The following is a 19806-nucleotide window of genomic DNA, read 5'->3' on the forward strand; positions in this document are numbered from 1 at the left end:
TTACCCACTCGCCGGTGAATTCTCACAAGGCCCCCGAATCTGCTCCCCTTGTATCTCCATCTCTTCTTCATGCGAATGACGGAGATCAGGGCCTGGTCCAGGAGAAACAGTATATCTGTCACGCCCTGATCTGTTTCACCTGTCCTTGTGCTTGTCTCCACCCCCTCCAGGTGGAGAACCATCCGTTCTATCCCTGGTGTATTTAACCCCTGTGTTTCCTGTCTCTCTGGGTCAGTTCGTCTTGTTTGTCAAGCCAACCAACGTTTTTGTGTCTCAGCTCCTGCTTTTCCCAGTCTCCCTTTTCTCCCCCTCCTGGTTTTGGCCCTTGCCTGTCCTGACTCTGAGCCCGCCTGCCTGACCACTCTGCCTGCCCCTGACCTCGAGCCTGCCTATCGTCTTGTACCGTTTGGACTCTGACCTGGTTACTGAACCCCTGCCTGTCCTGACCTCGAGCCTGCCTATCGCCTGGTACTGTTTGGACTCTGACCTGGTTTATGAACTCTCGCCTGTACCCGACCTGCCTTTTGCCTACTCCTTTTGTTATAAACAATATTGGAGCTCAACCATCTGCCTCCTGTGTCTGTATTTGGGTCTCGCCTGGTGCCCTTATAATACCCTTCACGTCAGACTCATTAAAGAAAAAATCTTCATCCAGTTTGAGGTGAGTAATTGCTGTTCTGATATCCAGAAGCTCTTTTCGGGCATAAGAGACGGTAGCAGCAACATTACGTACAAAATAAGTTACAAACAATGCAAAAAAACGCACAGAATAGCACAATTGGTTAGGAGTCCGTAAAATGGCGGCCATCCCTGCGGCGCCATTATACACAGTGTATAACAACATGCTCACATATTCACATATAGAGAGTAGAGGCAGTTGCTTTAAGTTTAATTCTAGAGGAGAGAGAGAGAGAGAGAGAGAGAGAGAGAGAGAGAGAGAGAAAGAGAGAGAGAGAAAGAGATGGCCCATTTTCATTATTATTTTTCAGTTTTCTTAGCATTAGTGTTTGCATGTATTCACGGACAAAGCGTATATTTTCTGGCATTGTGGATGGGGTGAACTGTGGCTCATAGATGCAGGAGGAACGGTCAAACAGAAACACCAGAGAAAGGTCTGCCCACCTCCCGTCTATCTCCTGAGAGAGAGAGAAAGAGAGAGAGAGAGAGAGAGAGAGAGAGAAAGAGAGAGAGAGAAAGAGAGAGAAATAGAGTGACGATCCGTGAAGACTTCTCTGAGCTTTCTTATTAGACTTTACCAATGCAATATCATGACTGCTCTATATGAAACACATTTTGATTGGATTATAGATTAGGTATAACATCAGATAGATTAGTGTAGTCGATGGCACACTGCTCCGCCTCTCTCTGTGGCTGCAGGGCTAGTCCCTCCTCCAATAGTAGCTCTTGATTGGTTGGAGAGATGTTGGTCTCACACATGATTTGTTGCTGCAGATCAGCCACGCTCTCATTGGCCTAGACAGAGTAGGTGAAGATCTTAGCAGACACCATGTTCAATACTTGAACCACCTAGAGGGCTCCCGAGTGGCGCAGCGGTCTAAGGCACTGCATCTCAGTGCTAGAGGCATCACTACAGACCCTGGTGCGATTCCAGGCTGTATCACAACCGGCCGAGATTGGTAGTCCCATAGGGCGGCACACAATTGGCCCAGCGTCGTCCAGGTTAGGGTTTGGCCGGGGTAAGCCGTCATTGTAAATAAGAATTTGTTCTTAACTGACTTGCCTAGTTAAATAAAAATCAATAAATAAATAGAGAGAAAGAGAGAATAAACAAAACCAATCCTTCTATTACAACCGAGTGTCTTGCCAACCAAGGGTCATGTGAGAGAGATTTGTATTGAATTAAAGACAGAGAATGGATCTGAACGTGTGTGTCTGTGTAGTTTACCTTTTGCTCCAATATAGTCACAAGCTGAGAGAAGCAGTCGGAGGTGGTCTGGGGGTCTGCCTCTCTCCTGGGGAGCCCACCTCACCTCAGCTGCAGCCAGCCTTCTAGACGCACCCAGCAACAGACTACAACACAAATGCACACCCCAATTATCAAATGACTTATCTTATGTTTTCTTCAATTGAAAGTTCTTTAGTGGCCAGGAGAAATGGCCCCAGGTGGCGATGTAGCGACTCACGTGTTAAGGTTGTTGGGCTGGGGCAGGTGACCTCCCCTGTCAGGTCCTCATAAACCACAATGTCATGATCCTGCTTCAATTTCAACTTATTGTGCCTGAGAGAGGGAACGGGAAAGAGAGAGAGAGAAAAAGAGGGGAGAAAGAGAGGAGAGAGACAAAGAGGAGAGAGAGAAAGAGGAGAGAGAGACAGAGGAGAGAGAGAGAAATAGGAGAGAGAAAGAGAGGAGAGAGAGAGAGGGCAGATCATTTGTATAATAACTATAATGTTGAAATATATTCACAGGCATTCATGTATGCACATACACAGACACACACACACTGCAAGCTTGGCAATGCCAGTCCTTTCAACACTGGCCACAGAGGCCCTTGTGGGCAGTACACACATTTTCCCTCATTGTTCAGTTCTTAACAGACTTTGATAGCGTGTTGAAATATAATAATATTATAACATGAGTCTGGCGTGTGGCCTATCATAACCAAACATCCTACCCTCTAGGAATAACATTCAACAGGTTTATTTTATTGTAGCTCAAGATTTTAAACAACAGGAAAAAGAAACAATGGGTATGTGTGTGTTTCTAACAGGTGCAAGAACTATACGAGGGTTAGCTGAAGGGTGAGAACGGACATAAAACTGGTTTATTTTCCCCAAAAAGAAAAACAGTGAAAAAATGTACTTGACAAAGAGGAAGCTATAAGAGCTAAAATAACAGAGAGGGAAAGTGAGATCAGTTGTATCCACAAAGCATCTCGGAATGGATCAACTCATAAAAGTTTATCTCAGCTGTGAATTCTATAGCACGCTTCAGACAACAACGGTGAATGTGACTGTTGCAATGGTAAAACGTTTGTATCATCATATATCATTTTCAGCTGACACGATCACTTTGCCTTGTCTTAATTATTGCCTAATATGTTGGCATGCATAACCTTCTTTTTTTTATACCAATTCCAATGGTTATGAAAAGCAGAATTATTAGTATGTTTACATGTACACTAATAATTCGATATTAAACTAGCTATGGCAGAAGGTCGAGTATGGCATTAGTCATGTAAACACATTACTCTGTTTATCTTTATCGACGGAAGGTCATAATCGAAGTAAGCATACGCCGATTAAAACATATTGTTTTCTGAGCAATCTTTCAAATTATTAGGACATGTAAACAGTTTAATCGTAAAAACTGAAAGTATACATCTTAAAAATACTTTTCACATCAAAACATTAATAAATACATTTGCAAAAATGTCTAAAAACCTGTTTTTGCTTTGTCACTATGGGGTATTGTGTGTAGATTGGTGAGGGAAAAAACGATGTAATCCATTTTAGAATAAGGCTGTAACGTAACAAAATGTGGAAAAAGTTATGTGGTCTTAATACTTTCCCGAATGCACTGTAAATAGTCTTCGAAAAAATAACACGTTCACTGTGGTAGAATGCTTCTTTTGATTGATGATTTTCTGCATTTATCAAAGTCCCATCAGTAGCCTGATTTCAGATGTGTTCTGTTAAAACCTGTTTTACATGCAAAGCATGTAAACGTTTTTAATGGACTATTATATTAACCTGACTATCCACAATAATCACATTATTGTGTGCATGTAACCATGCTCAATATTACTGTTATATCTACACACCTGTCACCAGTGGTGTAAAGTACTTAAGTACAAAATATTTTAAAGTACTACTTAAGGCATTTTTGGGGATATCTGTACTTAACTTTTTATATTTCTGACAGCTTTTGCTTTTACTTCACTGTAATGTATTCCTAAAGAAAATAATGTACTTTTTACTGAATACATTATCTCTGGCACCCAAAAGAACGTGTTACATTTCGAATGCTTAGCAGGACAGGAAAATTGTCAAATTCACACACTTATCAAGAAAACATCCCTGGTCTTCCCTACTGCCTCTGATCTGGCGGTGCAACGAGTGCGCTGGGAAGCAAGTTCAGGGAGTGAGTTTTAATAAATAGAAGACACAATGAACACGGAACACAAACAACGCACCGACATGAAAACAGAGTCAATAACACCTGAGGAAAGAACCAAGGGGAGTGACAGATATAGGGAAGATAATCAAGGAGGTGATGGAGTCCAGGTGAGTGTCATGAGGCGCTGGCGCGCGAGACGATGGTGACAGGTGTGCGGGATAATCAGCAGCCTGATGATCTAGAGGCTGCAGAGGGAGTATACGTGACAGGCGGACTCACTAAACACACATGCTTCATGTGTAAATGGTGTCTGAGTGTTGGAGTGTGCCCTTGGCTATCCGTAAATTAAAAAAACAAGAAAATGATGCTGTCTGGTTTGCTTAATATAAGGAATTTGAAATGATTTAAACTTCCACTTGTACTTTTGTTACTTCAGTATATTTTAGCAATTACATTTACTTTGGATACTTAAGTATATTTAAAACCAAATACTTTACTCAAGTAATATTGTACTAGGTGACTTTCACTTGAGTCATTTTCTATTAAGTTATCTTTATTTTAAGTATGACAATTGGGTACTTTTTCCACCACTGCTCATCGCTTTGGCACAATAGGCATTAAGTCATTTGCCGATAATGTTGCATACAACGATTGAAAGGTCTATCATTTTCATTGAACACAGTCAAGTTTAACATAAGCCCTAGATGCCTTCAATTGCACAATTTATAGGCATGGCCAATTTAGGCATCTTTTTTAACAACGTTAAGTTATGCTCCAAATGGATAACTTGAAATAACATAATGTAGTTAATTGAATAATCTAAAGAAAAACATGTTTACTTATTAGCCTAGTGGTTATTAGTATTTAGGCAACTCATGTGAACTAGGCCTCGTGAAATCATTGTCAAAGGCGCAAGAGATACTGTTGCATGTAGGTCTAGATTATTTATGGATTGATCATATAAAACATTACTTTAATAACTCCAAAGCAATTGCATGTGGCTCAGGAACCACTGACTCGCTGCATTTTTATTTTATTAAGACACCTGCTGGTAACTCTTAACTGGTTAGGACAGTTCATGAGGTCTCCTAAATATCAGTCGACTAGGTGTGACTTACAGTATGACAGAGGCTTAACATAGCTTTAATTTGAACCCATAAGAGTAGGAGTGAAATGTCTATTCTCAGCACTTAAAACCAATTTTCTACTCCGAGACGCTTTGTGGATACGGGCCCAGTACAACCAGAGAGAGATACACAAATAGAAAAGATAGGAGTAGTGTTCGCCACAGTAGCACCACGCACTAGGTATTGCAGTGTTCCGACGAATGAGGTACACAAACTGTTCTGGTCCAGCTCCTTGGCATAGCCCAGATCTATGATCTTATGTATCAACTACAGAGAGAGGGAGAGAAAACAGGATAATGATTTATTACACTATATGGAGAATTCTTAGTATTTTCTAAGAAATTACATAGCAAAACAGTAACTACACATAACATACAATTAACTACTCAATATCAAATCTACTTTTGGGCTATACTGCTTTTAAGAACCCCTTCATTTAATAGTTCTACGGCCCCTGCCTCTCAATGCAAGCACTGAACTCCAAGCACACACCTTCACCAGGAGGGCATATAGTATTGCTGTTCGCCGATGAGTGAAACATTTCACAATAAACATTTTTACGGTCAATTTAATCCAGACAGAAATATGTGTGTTTTGTGCTGTACCCTCAATGTAATGTTGTAAAACAATACAAGGGCATACAGAAACACATAAACACAGCAAGAACTTGTTTTAATATGTCTGTCTGGCCTTCGTTACATAACTCTATTTGTGTCCATGCAAACCTATTTAGGAGTTTAGGGATGGATGGTATATTGCATCATTGACAAGATGGGGACATATTGGGCAAGGTAGGAACTATTACAGAGGGTGGGTGTCTGTCTGCATTGGGGTTTGCAGTGTTTGTGCTTCTGTGATTATCCAGGTATTGTCTGTGTGATTCAAAATCATGTTAGCTTGTTGAGCTAAAGCCTCAGAATTTGTCAGGGAGCAGGAGTGCAAAGTCTTCAATTCCTAAAATCACACAGGGAGACCCACTCTCTTCTCTCCCTGCTGGAGGACGATGTTCTCTAGCTTCAGATCTCTGTGGATGATCCTGTTCTTATGGAGGTAAGTCAGTGCATAGGCTAGGGGGGCTAGAGAGCGAGAGACAGAAGTCTGGAAAAATATCCTCTGTGTACAACGTAAAACAACAAATAATGCATGCAGAGCAGAATTAGGCCGATATCCGATAATTATGAAAAATTCAGGTAAGAAATGTTCAATTCTACAACCACCTAAAAGGAAGCGATTCCCAAACCTTCCATAACAAAGCCATCACCTACAGAGAAATTAACCTGGAGAGGAGCCCCCTAAGCAAGCTGGTCCTGGGGTTCTGTTCACAAACACAAATAGACCCCACAGAGCCCCAGGACAGCTACACAATTAGAACCAACCAAACCATGAGAAACTAAAAAGATAATTACTTGACACATTGAAAATAATTTACAAAAAAAACTGAGCAAACTAGAATGCTATTTGGTCCTAAACAGAGAGTACACAGTGGCAGAATACCTGACCACCGTGACTGACCCAAAATTAAGGAAATATTTGACTATGTACAGACTCAGTGAGCATAGCCTTGTTATTGAGAAAGGCTGCCGAAGGCAGACCTGGCTCTCAAGAGAGGACAGGCTATGTACACACTGCCCACAAAATGAGGTGGAAACTGAGCTGCACTTCCTAACCTCCTGCCAAATGTATGACCATAATAGAGACACATATTTCCCTCAGATTACACAGACCCACAAAGAATTCAAAAACAAATCCAATTTTGATAAACTCCCATATCTATTGGGTGAAATACCAGTGTGCAATCACAGCAGCAAGATTTGTAACCTGTTGTGCCTCTGTGTCTTTGTGTGTGTGTGTGTGTGTGTGTGTGTGTGTGTGTGTGTGTGTGTGTGTGTGTGTGTGTGTGTGTGTGTGTGTGTGTGTGTGTGTGTGTGTGTGTGTGTGTGTGTGTGTGTGTGTGTGTGTGTGTCAGGGCCCAGAGGGTGGTACAGTGTAAAACTCTCATCAGCAGGAAGTTCCCACCAAAGGTCACCAGGGAGACAGGAAGATTAATCATTTGTGTCTCTCTCTCTGCGTGTGTGTTTGTGCATGTTTGCGTGTGTGTGTGTTACAGGTTGAGTATGGTGTGAGTGCATGTTTAGCATGTCTACATTTCAAGTGTTTTCACTTGTCTGTCTGTGCCTGCTCTCAGAGATGTGAGATGTATGAATTAACATATGGATTCCTGAGCATGTTTGTGTTTGTATATTTACGTGTGTTTCCTGTGAGTGAATATGGTGTGAGTGTATGTTCTGTACATTTCCATGTGAGTGTTCGGGTGTAGAAGTCTGTACACAGTCTGCTCTTTCAAATCTGTGTGCATACCGGAGGGCGAGATGATATATGATTTGGTGTGTGTTGGATAATGTGTGCCTATGAATATCAGGAAGTTTGTGGTTAGTTTCTAGAGACTTGCAGCTTCATATTTAGTATTGTCAAGTCTGGTACACAGGGTGATGGAAAATAATTGTATCAAAGTGTGGATAAATTAAACTGAAGTGAAACACAGTTCACCTAATGTCGAGCATCTAAACAGGCCCACTCAATAATGACTATGAAGAACAATAAAAATGTATGTGTGGCCCCTCTTCTCCAGGCCTCTCTTCACTATGTAATATACATATAACAACATAGTAATTTACAAGACGCTATTATCCAAAGAAAGTACCTTACAGTAAACACATACGCTATATATACAAAGGTATGTGGACACCCCTTCAAATGAGTGGATTCGGCTATTTCAGCCACACCCGTTGCTGACAGGTGTATAAAATCAAGCACACAGCCATGCAATCTCCATAGACAAACATTGGCAGTAGAATGGCCCGTACTGAAGAGCTCAGTGACTTTCAACATGGCACCGTCATAGGATGTCACCTTTCCAACAAGTCAGTTCATCAAATTTCTGCCCTGCTAGAGCTGCCCCGGTCAACTGTAAGTGCTGTTATCGTGAAGTGGAAAAGTCTAGGAGCAATAACGGCTCAGCCATGAAATGGTAGGCCACACAAGATCACAGAACGGGACCGCTGAGTGCTGCAGCTTGTAGCGCGTAAAAATCGTCTGTCCTCGGTTGCAACACTCACTACCGAGTTTGAAACTGCCTCTGGAAGCAACGTCAACACAAGAACTGTTCGTCGGGAGCTTCATGAAATGGGTTTCCATGGCCGAGCAGCCGCACACAAGCCTAAGATCACCATGCACAATGCCAAGCGTTGGCTGGAGTGGTGTAAAGCTCGCCCCCATTGGACTCTGGAGCAGTGGAAAAGCGTTCTCTGGAGTGATGAATCACGCTTCACTATCTTGTCAGTCCAACAGACAAATCTGGGTTTGGCGGATGGCAGGAGAACGCTACCTGCCCGAATGCATAGCGCCAACTGTAAAGTTTGGTGGAGGAGGTTTAATGGTCTGGGGCTGTTTTTCATGGTTCGGGCCCCTTAGTTCCAGTGAAGGGAAATGTTAACGCTACAGCATAAAATTACATTCTATATGATTCTGTACTTCCAACCTTGTGGCAACAGTTTGGGGAAGGCTCTTTCCTGTTTCAGCATGACAATGCCCCCGTGCACAAAGTGAGGTCCATACATAAATGGTTTGTTGAGATCGGTGTGGAAGAACTTGACTGGTCTGCACAGAGCCCTGACCTCAACCCCATCGAACACCTTTGGGATGAATTGGAATTCCGACTGCGAGCCAGGCCTAATCGCCCAACATTAGTGCCCGACCTCACTAATGCTCTTGTGGCTGCAGCAATAATCCAACATCTAGTGGAAAGCCTTCCCAGAGGAGTGTAGGCTATTATAGCAGCAAAGGGGGGGAACCAACTCTATATTAATGCCCTTGATTTTGGAATGAGATGTGACGAGCAGGTGTCCACATACTTTTGGTCATGTAGTGTGTATTCAGTACATGTGGCCTGAGCAGGAATCAAACTCAGGGCTGTGGGTTAGGGCCATTGATGATGTCACTCTAAAGGTCAGACTGACAGATGTGTGTATGTGTGACACAGACGGGCTCGCCCATTTACTCCATCCAACAGGAAGTTGATCACACATTAACTTCCGCCTCTCAGGCAGTGACTCTGTGATGTCTCCCTCAGGAATGTGGAACTTGGCCAAACTGCTGGCATATGACACAGACACCATACTGCAGGTGGCAGCTACACAACATCAAGAACCTTGAGAACTCATGGAAAACACTGTGTAAATGGAATCCACTAGAGATACTGACATGCAGTACCAGTGAAAAGTTTGGACACAACTACTCATTCAAGTACTATTTTCTACATTGTAGAATAATAGTGAAGACATCAAAACTATGAAATAACACATATGGAATCATGTAGTAACCAAAAAAGTGTTAAACTAATCAAAATATATTTTATATTTGAGATTCTTCAAATAGCCACCCTTTGCCTTGATGACAGCTTTATACACTCTTGGCATTCTCTCAACCAGCTTCATGAGGTAGTCACCTGTAATGCTTTTCAATTAGCAGGTGTGCCTTGTTAAAAGTTCATTTGTGGAATTTCTTTACTTCTTAATGTGTTTGAACCATTTGTGTTGTGACAAGTTAGGGGTGGTATACAGAAGATAGCACTATTTGGTAAAAGACCAAGTCCATATTATGGCAAGAACAGCTCAAGTAAGCAAAGAGAAACAACAGTCCATCATTACTTTAAGACTTGAAGGTCAGTCAATCTGGAAAACTTCAAGAACTTTGAAAGATTCTTCAAGTGCAGTCACAAAAACCATTAAGCGCTATGATGAAACTGTCTCTCATGAGGACCACCACAGGAAAGGAAGACCAAGAGGTACGTCTGCTGCAGAGGATAAATTCATTAGAGTTACTAGCCTCAGAAATTGCAGCCCAAATAAATGCTTCACAGAGCTCAAGTAACAGACACATCTCAACTTAAACTGTTCAGAGGAGATTGTGTGAATCAGGCCTTCATGGTTGAATTGCTGTAAAGAAACCACTACTAAAGGACAACAATAATAAGAAGAGACTTGCTTGGGCCAAGAAACATGAGCAATGGACATTAGACCGGTGGAAATTTGTCCTTTGGTCTGATTTTTAGTTCTTTGTGAGATGCAGAATAGATGAATATTCATCTCTGCATGTGTGGTTCCCACCGTGAAGCATGGAGGAGGTGTGAGGTTTTCGGGTGCTTTGCTGGTGACACTGTAGGTAATTTATTTAGAATTCAAGGCACACTTAACCAGCATGGCTACCACAGCATTCTGCAGCGATACGCCATCCCATCTGGTTTGCACTTAGTAGGATTATCATTTGTTTTTCAACAGGACAATGACCCAAAACACACCTCCAGGCTGTGTACGGGCTATTTGACCAAGAAGGAGAGTGATGGAGTGCTGCATCAAAATAACCTGGCGTCCACAATCACCCGACCTCAACCCAATTGAGATGATTTGGGATGAGTTGGACCGCAGAGTGAAGGAAAAGCAGTCAACAAGTGCTCAGCATATGTGGGAACTCCTTCAAGACTGTTGGAAAAGCATTCCTCATGAAGCTGGTTAAGAGAATGCCAAGAGTGTGGAAAGCTGTCTTCAAGGCCAAGGGTGTCTACTTTGAAGAATCTAAAAAATATTTTGATTTGTTTAACACTTTTTTGGTTACTACATGATTCCATGTGTTATTTCATAGTTTTGATGTCTTCACTATTATTCTACAATGTAGAAAATAGTGAAAATTAAGAAAAACCCTTGACGGAGTAGGTGTGTACAAACTTTTGACTGGTATTGTATGTCCAGTAGCAGAATAAGGATGGAACCCACGATTCATTCCACAGCAGTTCTCCAACAGGTTCAGATACTGGAGACACACAAACACACACACGAGAAACATGAACAGTAGAAGGCTGAGTGTTTATTCGCCACATGCAGAGGATATCAGGTATGAAGTTAAGACCCAGATGCAGACAACGTTGAATTAACAATGGTTTAATAATCCAACAGGGGGAGGCAATAGACAGGTCAAGGCAGGCAGGGGTCTGTAAACCAGAGGTGGGGCAACGGTACCGGACGGCAGGCAGGCTCAGGCAGAGTTGTCAGGCAGGCGGGCTCAGAGTCAAGACAGGCAAGGGTCAAAACCAGGAGGGTGAGAAAAGAGAGACTGGGAAAAGCAGGCGCTGAGACAAAAACTGCTGGTTGACTTAACAAACAAGACGAACTGGCAACAGACCAACAGAGAACGCAGGTATAAATACACAGGGGACAATGGGGAAGATGGGCGACACCTGGAGGCGGGTGGAGACAATCACAAAGACAGGTGAAATAGATCAGGGTATGACAGAGGATGGAACAGATGTAAAACAGTACAGTGAAATTCTTACTTGAGAGCTCTTTCTCAACAATGTAGCGATAATAATAATATAAGTAATAGAAAATATTATTTAAAAAATATAGATGCGAGCAGCAATGAACGGGGTTCACAGGATGATAGAAAGGACACAAGATCAGTTGCATAACAAAGCAAGCACTCTATGAAGTTTAGACTAGTGCTGTAGGTTGGTTTTCTTTGAATGCAGCAGGTAATCATTCTTAAAGTAATCCCTAATGTATTGAGTGTATATACCAATTCTGGGTATATCTAAAATCTATGTTAAGATATGTGAAATATTTTCAGTGTTAGTGTATTGGTATATCGCTGTCATCTTTGAATTCTGGGACTTTATTTTGTTGAAATCTGTTTGTGTAATGACTTAAATCTCAGTTGGTACACTCCACATTAGCATTTGGAAATACTTCAATACACTCTCACAGCTGTAATAAACTGACTGTGCACGTGGCAGGACTTCCTGTTAAAACATTTCCTGAATAAATGATCGACTTTTAACTACATTCAGACCACATTATAGGGCAACAACATGCGATTATACAGACATACTAATCACAATATTTCCCATTGTTTTAATTAAAATCTAACATTAATCTGCATGAGATAAAGTCCACTTGATCAATAGTTATTGCTATAGTATCCTATGGTGCCACTGGTGCCAATGACATCAATAGTGCCACCAACTGGTCTGGTGAAGCCATCTAAGGTTGCAGTGACTTTATATTCATACAGCTTCTAGGAAAATATACATTCCAAATTTCATGGCCCCATGCCCATCGGTTCAGTTCTCATAGCCCTGGTGTGATATCAAACCAAATCAAATATTATTTGTCACATGCGCCGAATACAACAGGTGTAGACCTTACCGTGAAATGCTTACTTACAAGACCGTAACCAACATTGCAGTTCAAGAAATAGAGTTAATAAAATATTTACTAAACAAACTAAAGTTTAAAAAAATCTAATCAATCAAAAAGTAACACAATGTGTGTGTGGGGGGGGAGGGGTCAATCAGGAAGTCCAGGACCCAGTTGCAGAGGGAGAAGTTTAGTCCCAGGGCCCTTAGTGATGAGCTTTGTGGGCACTATGGTGTTGAACGCTGAGCTGTAGTCAATGAACAGCATTCTCACATATAGGTGTTCCTTTTGTCCAGGTGGGAAAGGGCAGTGTGGAGTGCGATTGAGATTGTGTCATCTGTGAATCTCTTGGGGCGGTATGCGAATTGGACTGGGTCTCTGGCATAATGGTGTTGATGTGAGCCATGACCAGCATTTCAAAGCACTTCATTGCTACCGACGTGAGTGCTACGAGGCGGTAACAATTTAGGCAGGTTACCTTTCCTTTCTTGGGCACAGGGACTATGGTAGTCTTTGACACATGTAGGTATTACAGACTCGGCCAGGGAGAGGTTGAAAATGTCAGTGAAGACACTTGCCAGTTGGTCCACGCATGCTTTGAGTACACGTCCTGGTAATCCGTCTGGCCCCGCGGCTTTGTGAATGTTGACCTGTTTAAAGGTCTTGCTCACATCGGCTACGGACAGCGTGATCGCACAGTCATCCGTAACAGCTGGTGCTCTCACACGTTAGTAGTAGGATTCAATCTTAGCCTGTAATCCATGGCTTCTGGTTGGGAAATGTATTTACGGTCACGTGGGGACGACGTCGTCGATGCACTTATTGATGAAGCCGGTGACTGAGGTGGTATACTCCTTAAACTTCTTAGTGCCAGGGGTTCCGACAACATTCCGCTGAAAAGGCAGCGGGAAATTAAATAATATTTTTTAGAAATATGTAACTTTCACACATTAACAAGTGCAATACACCAAATGAAAGATAAACTTCTTGTTAATCTACCCATCGTGTCCGATTTCAAAAAGGCTTTACAGCGAAAGCACAACATATCATTATGTTAGGTCAGAGCCAAGTCACAAAAAAACACACAGCCATTTTTCCAGCCAAAGATAGGAGTTACAAAAAGCAGAAATAGAGATAAAATGAATCACTAAACTTTGATTATCTTCATCAGATGACACTCATAGGACATCATGTTACACAATACATGTATGTTTTGTTCGATAAAGTGCATATTTATATCCAAAAATCGCAGTTTACATTGGCGCATTACGTTCAGTAATGTTTTGCTTCCAAAACATCCAGTGATTTTGCAGAGAGCCACATCAATTCACAGGAATACTCATAATAAACATTGACAAAATATATCAGTGTTATTCACAGAATTAAAGATAGACTTCTCCTTAATGCAACCGCTGTGTCAGATTTCAAAACAACTTTACGGAAAAAGCATACCATGCAATAATCTGAGCACAGAGCTCAGATGACAAAATCAGCCAAAGAAATATCCGCCATGTTGGAGTCAATATTAGTCAGAAATAGCATTATAAATATTCACTTACCTTTGATGATCTTCAACAGAATGCACTCCCAGGAATCCCAGTTCCAACATAAATGTTGGATTTGTTCGATAAAGTTCGTCATTTATGTCCAAATTCCTCCTTGTTGTTAGCGTGTTCAGCCCAGTAATCCATCTTCATGAGGCGCGAGCACTACGTCCAGACAAAGTCCAAAAGTTCCGTTACAGACCGTAGAAACATTTCAAACAATGTATTGAATCAATCTTTAGGATGTTTTAACCATATATCTTCAATAATGTTACAACCGGAGAAATCCTTTGTCTATAGAAAAGCCATGGAATGAGAGCTACCACTCACGTGAACGAGCGTCAGAGTTTGTGGCACTCTGCCAGACCACTCACTCAAAGAGCACTTATGAGCACCTCCTTTACAGTAGAAGCCTCAAACAAGTTTCTAAAGATGGTTGACATCTATTGGAAGCCGTAGGGAGTGCACAATGACCCAATAGACACTGTGTATTCGATAGGCCAAGCTTTCAAAAACTACAAACCTCAGATTTCCCACTTATGGGTTGGATATTTCTCAGGTTTTCGCCTGCCATATGAGTTCTGTTATACTCACAGACATCATTCAAACAGTTTTAGAAACGTCAGAGTGTTTTCTATCCAATACTACTAATAATATGCATATATTAGCATCTGGGACTGAGTAGGAGGCAGTTTACTCTGGGCACGCTTTTCATCCAAAAGTGAAAATGCTGCCCCCTATCCCAAACAGGTTAATGCCATTGGATGAATCCAGGAACATATTCCAGTCTGTGCTAGCAAAACAGTCTTGTAGCGTAGCATCCGCATCATCTGACCACTTCCGTGTTTAGCGTGTCACTGGTACTTTCTGCTTTAGTTTTTGCTTGTAAGCAGGAATCAGGAGGATATAATTATGGTCAGATTTGCCAAATGGAGGGTGAGGGAGAGCTTTGTATGCATCTCTGTGTGTGGAGTAAAGGTGGTCTAGAGATATTTTTCCTATGGTTGCACATATGACATGCTGGTAGAAATGACGTAAAATGGATTTAAGTTTGCCTGCATTAAAGTCCCCGGCCACTAGGAGAACTGCTTCTGGATGAGCATTTTCTTGTTTGCTTATGGCCTAATACAGCTCCTTGAGTGCGGTCTTTGTGGTGGTAAATAGACGGTTACGAATAATATAGATGAGAACTCTCTTGGTAGATAGTGTGTTCTACAGCTTATCATGAGGTATTCTACCTCAGGCAAGCTATACCTTGAGACTTCTTTAATATTAGACATTGCGCACCAGCAGTTATTGACAAACTGCTTGCCTTACCAGACGTAGCTGCTCTGTCCTGCCGAAACACGGAGAAGCCAGCCAGCTCTATATTATCCGTCATTTAGCCAAGTCTTGGTGAAACATAAGATATTACAGTTTTTAATGTCCCATTAGTAGGATAGCCTTGATCGTAGATCGTCTTACAAGGCACCCCGTCCTCCTTCCCCTTTTCCTCCGTCTTTTCTTCGCGCTGATGGCGGGGATTTGGGCCTTGTCTTGACAAAGCAGTATATCCATCACGTCAGACTAACAAAGAACTAACAAAATAGCACAGTTGGTTAGGAACCCGTACAACGGCAGCCCTCCCCTCTGGCGCCATTATCACCATTACCACTAGATGGTGTCATTTAGTGGTGTAGCGTGGCCGATTTTGAATGCAGCAACTAATCATTCTCAAATTCATTAGACATTAATTAATTGAGTCTATATACCACATCTGGAGTCAATCTGACTTATGGTTCATGAGAATAATTTTGTATTTTTAAGTATTTTTATCCATTAGCATGTGTTAACGTGCATCTATAGGTACAGTGTGGCCATATTTGAATGCAAAAACAATAAAGAAACCTCAAAACCAAAGAGTGAATCTGACATATGGTTCATGAGGAGAAAATTGTTGCTGATGATTTTGAGCATTAGCGTTACATATGCAAAGAACAAGTTATTAATAGTTTCCTTGTTTTTTGTGATATCAATACCAAATACAGTGTGGTTCATTTTAGGGTTGTCCATGATAGCGATGACAAGTTTCAAGTTGATAGGCCACTGTGGAGTGGATTGACAGTGGTTTGACAAGTAAAATCAGATTTTTTGTTTGTCAATAACTCTGTTGTGTTTTGACCAATCCCTTAGCTTTCTCAAACTATGTTAAGACATGTACTATGGGCCTACATTTCACATTTGGTGTCACTTGGTCTTAAGGCTCATGAGAAGATTTTTTTTGCCATATTTTAGCATATTAGTGTATGTGCAAATATGCATCTACTGGTATAGTGTGGCCATCTTTGAATGCATCAAGGTAATTTTCTCAATCTCTTTAGGGAATATTGTGACAAGTCGAAAGACCACATTTGGAGTGAATCTGACTTTTAGTCCATGAGTAGATTTGTATGATTATTTTAAGCATTACATAGACAAAAAAGTAAATTGTTAATATTTTCCTTATTTTAAGATATGCCAAACTTAACCTGGTTCATCATGAGCATGTGTTAGATTCCCCTAAAAAGTTTCAAGTTGATAGGCCATCGTGGAATGGATTTACAAAGGATTTAAAAATGGGCACGTAAAATCTGATTAACCAACCCCATATCTTTTCTCAAACTAAATTAAGAGATGTACAATGGCCTACACACCAAATTTTGTGTTATTTGGATTTATGGCCAATGAAAATAAGTTATTCAAATGTTTGCAAAAATGTCCAAGATGGAGGAAAATCTATCCTGAAGGACCTTATGGGCCCTTGAGGCAAATTTGTTCAGCGTGAGGAATGACACCTACATACAACATTTCAAGTGGTCAAACGGGGCAACCGATATGACGGTGTAAGTGCGATTTTTTTTCTCTGTTTTCCACTAGAACAATAAGAAAAAAAATCTAAAAATCCACAATGCAGCTGCGCTGCTATCAGCAACAGTTTGGGTCTTACGGTGGGTGCCTTTCAGATGTTTAAGCATTGCACTTGTACTACCACTACGGATTACTGTACCTCTATTCCACTTCGCAAAGTTTACATTTCCTTCTTATTTAACTTCTCTAAGTTTTGCCATACTGGACTTCGCTGCTGTCGCTTGCCTTTCTCTGCAATTTTTCCAACTCTTAACGACGATGTTGTAGTTGTGGAGAGTCGAGTTCAAAGTGACTCCTTGCATGTGGACTCAGCGTTCACTCCCATTTCTGAGAATCAAGATTCGATTCCTAGCTCTTAAGATTAAGTATTTTGGAACGGAGGAGACTAATAAATTGCCATACTTCCGAGAACAACTCGCATCTTTTCATAACGAGCTAGCGAGGGACAGAGAGAGGGGAGGGCACAGTATAGACAAGTCGGCACCAGGCAGACAGTCTGAACCAGGGTCCTTGCCGCGACCAAAAAATGCCGCCCCCACAAAACTAGAATTGCCCCAGTAAGCAAAATGACGTTGAAAAGACGTCTAAAAGACAGCTTTTCCAGACGTTGAAGTGAAGTTCAATTTAGGTTCTGAATGAAAAGTGAAAAGGTATTTTCCGTTTGTTTAAAATACATATTTTTCAGGATGTTGAAAAGGCATCTTTTCTGGACATAGAAAAATACATATTTTACAGACGTTGAAATCAGGTTAATTTTCAGTTCTGAATAAAAGTTGAAAATACTTATTTTCCTGATGTTTAAAATACGTATTTACAGTCATTGAAAATATGTATTTTCCAGATGTTGAAATCAGGCTCATTTTTGGTTCTGAATGAAAGTTGAAAATAAGTAATTTACAAACGTCTATGTTTGGGACAAATCAAGGCTGGTCCATACCAGACATAATCTGAACCAAACCAAACATAGAAAAAAAAGCTACGTCTGTTGATGTTGAAATCAAGGCCATTCTGGACCGCACCAAATCTGAACAAAACATAGACGTCCATGATTGGTTCACCTTGTGTGGTTCACCTTGTGATGCTGGAGGAAACAGGTACAAAAGTATCTATATCCACAGTAAAACGAGTCCTATATCGACATAACCTGAAAGCCGCTCAGCAAGGAAGAAGCCATTGCTCCAAAACTGCCATAAAAAAAGCCAGACTACAGTTTGCAACTGCACATGGAGACAAAGATCGTACTTTTTGGAGAAATGTCCTCTGGTCTGATGAAACAAAAATAGAACTGTTTGGCAATAATGATCATCGTTATGTTTGGAGGAAAAAGGGGGATGCTTGCAAGCCGAAGAACACCATCCCAACCGTGAAGCACGGGGGTGGCAGCATCATGTTGTGGGGGTGCTTTGCTGCAGGAGGGACTGGTGCACTTCACAAAATAGATGGCATCATGAGGTAGGAAAATTATGTGGATATATTAAAGCAACATCTCAAGACACCAGTCAGGAAGTTAAAGGTTGGTCGCAAATGGGTCTTCCAAATGGACAATGACCCCAAGCATACTTACAAAGTTGTGGCAAAATGGCTTAAGGACAACAAAGTCAAGGTATTGGAGTGGCCATCACAAAGCCCTGACCTCAATCCTATAGAAAATTTGTCGGCAGAACTGAAAAAGCGTGTACGAGCAAGGAGGCCTACAAACCTGACTCAGTTACAGCAGCTCTGTCAGGAGGAATGGGCCAAAATTCACCCAACTTATTGTGGGAAGCATGTGGAAGGCTACCTGAAATGTTTGACACAAGTTAAACCATTTAAAGGCAATGCTACCAAAAACGAATTGAGTGTATGTAAACTTCTGACCCACTGGGAATGTGATGAAAGAAATAAAAGCTGAAATAAATAATTCTCTCTACTATTATTCTGTTTTTGCGCCCCTGCCTTTGACAAAGTGGGGTCTGCTTATCAAAGGGCGGCATCAGCGCTCACCTAAAAAAATGATATACCACTGGTTGAGAGCAATTGTCAATGTTTTTCGGAAAATTATGTGAGGTTTTGTGTTGTTGGAGGTGGGTCTCGGTCAGTTTAACTCAGAAAATGCCGACCTCGTCAATCTGCCGCTCGGCCCATCTATTGGCAATCGAAAGCTGTGTCTCATAATCAAATCAAATCAAATTGTATTTATCACCTGCGCCGAATAAAACAGATGTAGACCTTAACGTGAAATGCTTACTTACAAGCCCAACAACGCAGTTTTAATAAAATAGAGTTAAGAAAATATTAACTTAACTAAAGTTTAAAAAAAGTAAAAATAAAAGTAACACGATAAAATAACAGCAATGAGGCTATATACATGGGGTACTCGTACCGAATCAATGTGCAGGGGTACAGGTTAGTCAAGGCAATTTGTACATGTAGGTAGGGGTAAAGTGACTATGCATAGATAATAAACAGCAAGTAGCGGCAGTGTAAAAACAAGTTTTAAATACAGGGGGTACCGGTCAATGCAAATAGTCAGGGTGGCCATTTGATTAATTGTTCAGCAGTCTCATGGCTTGGGGGAGAAGCTGTTAAGGTGCCTTTTGGACCTAGACTTGGCGCTCCGGTACTGCTTGCAATGTGGTAGCAGAGAGAACAGTCTATGACTTGGGTGACTGGAGACTTTGATTATTTTTTGGGCCTTCCTCTGACACCGCCTAGTATATAGGTCCTGGATGGCAGCAAGCTTGGCAACAGTGATGTACTGGGCTGTACGCACTACCCTCTGTAGCGCCTTACGGTCGGATGTCGAGCAATTGCCATACCAGGCGGTGATGCAACTGGTCAGGATGCTCTCGATGGTGCAGTTGTAGAACTTTTTGAGGATCTGGGGACCCATGCCAAATCTTTTCAGTCTCCTGAGGGGGAAAATGCATTGTTGTGCCCTCTTC

The 19806-nt window shown here is 41.4% G+C and overlaps 1 pseudogene; it reads right to left on the bottom strand.

The window, feature by feature from the left end:
* The window catches only part of LOC120051408, a 33655-nt pseudogene continuing 13849 nt past the window's right edge, over nucleotides 1–19806 (bottom strand).

The sequence above is a fragment of the Salvelinus namaycush genome, chromosome 1 (assembly GCF_016432855.1).
Source record: "Salvelinus namaycush isolate Seneca chromosome 1, SaNama_1.0, whole genome shotgun sequence".
NCBI classification, from domain to species: domain Eukaryota; kingdom Metazoa; phylum Chordata; class Actinopteri; order Salmoniformes; family Salmonidae; genus Salvelinus; species Salvelinus namaycush.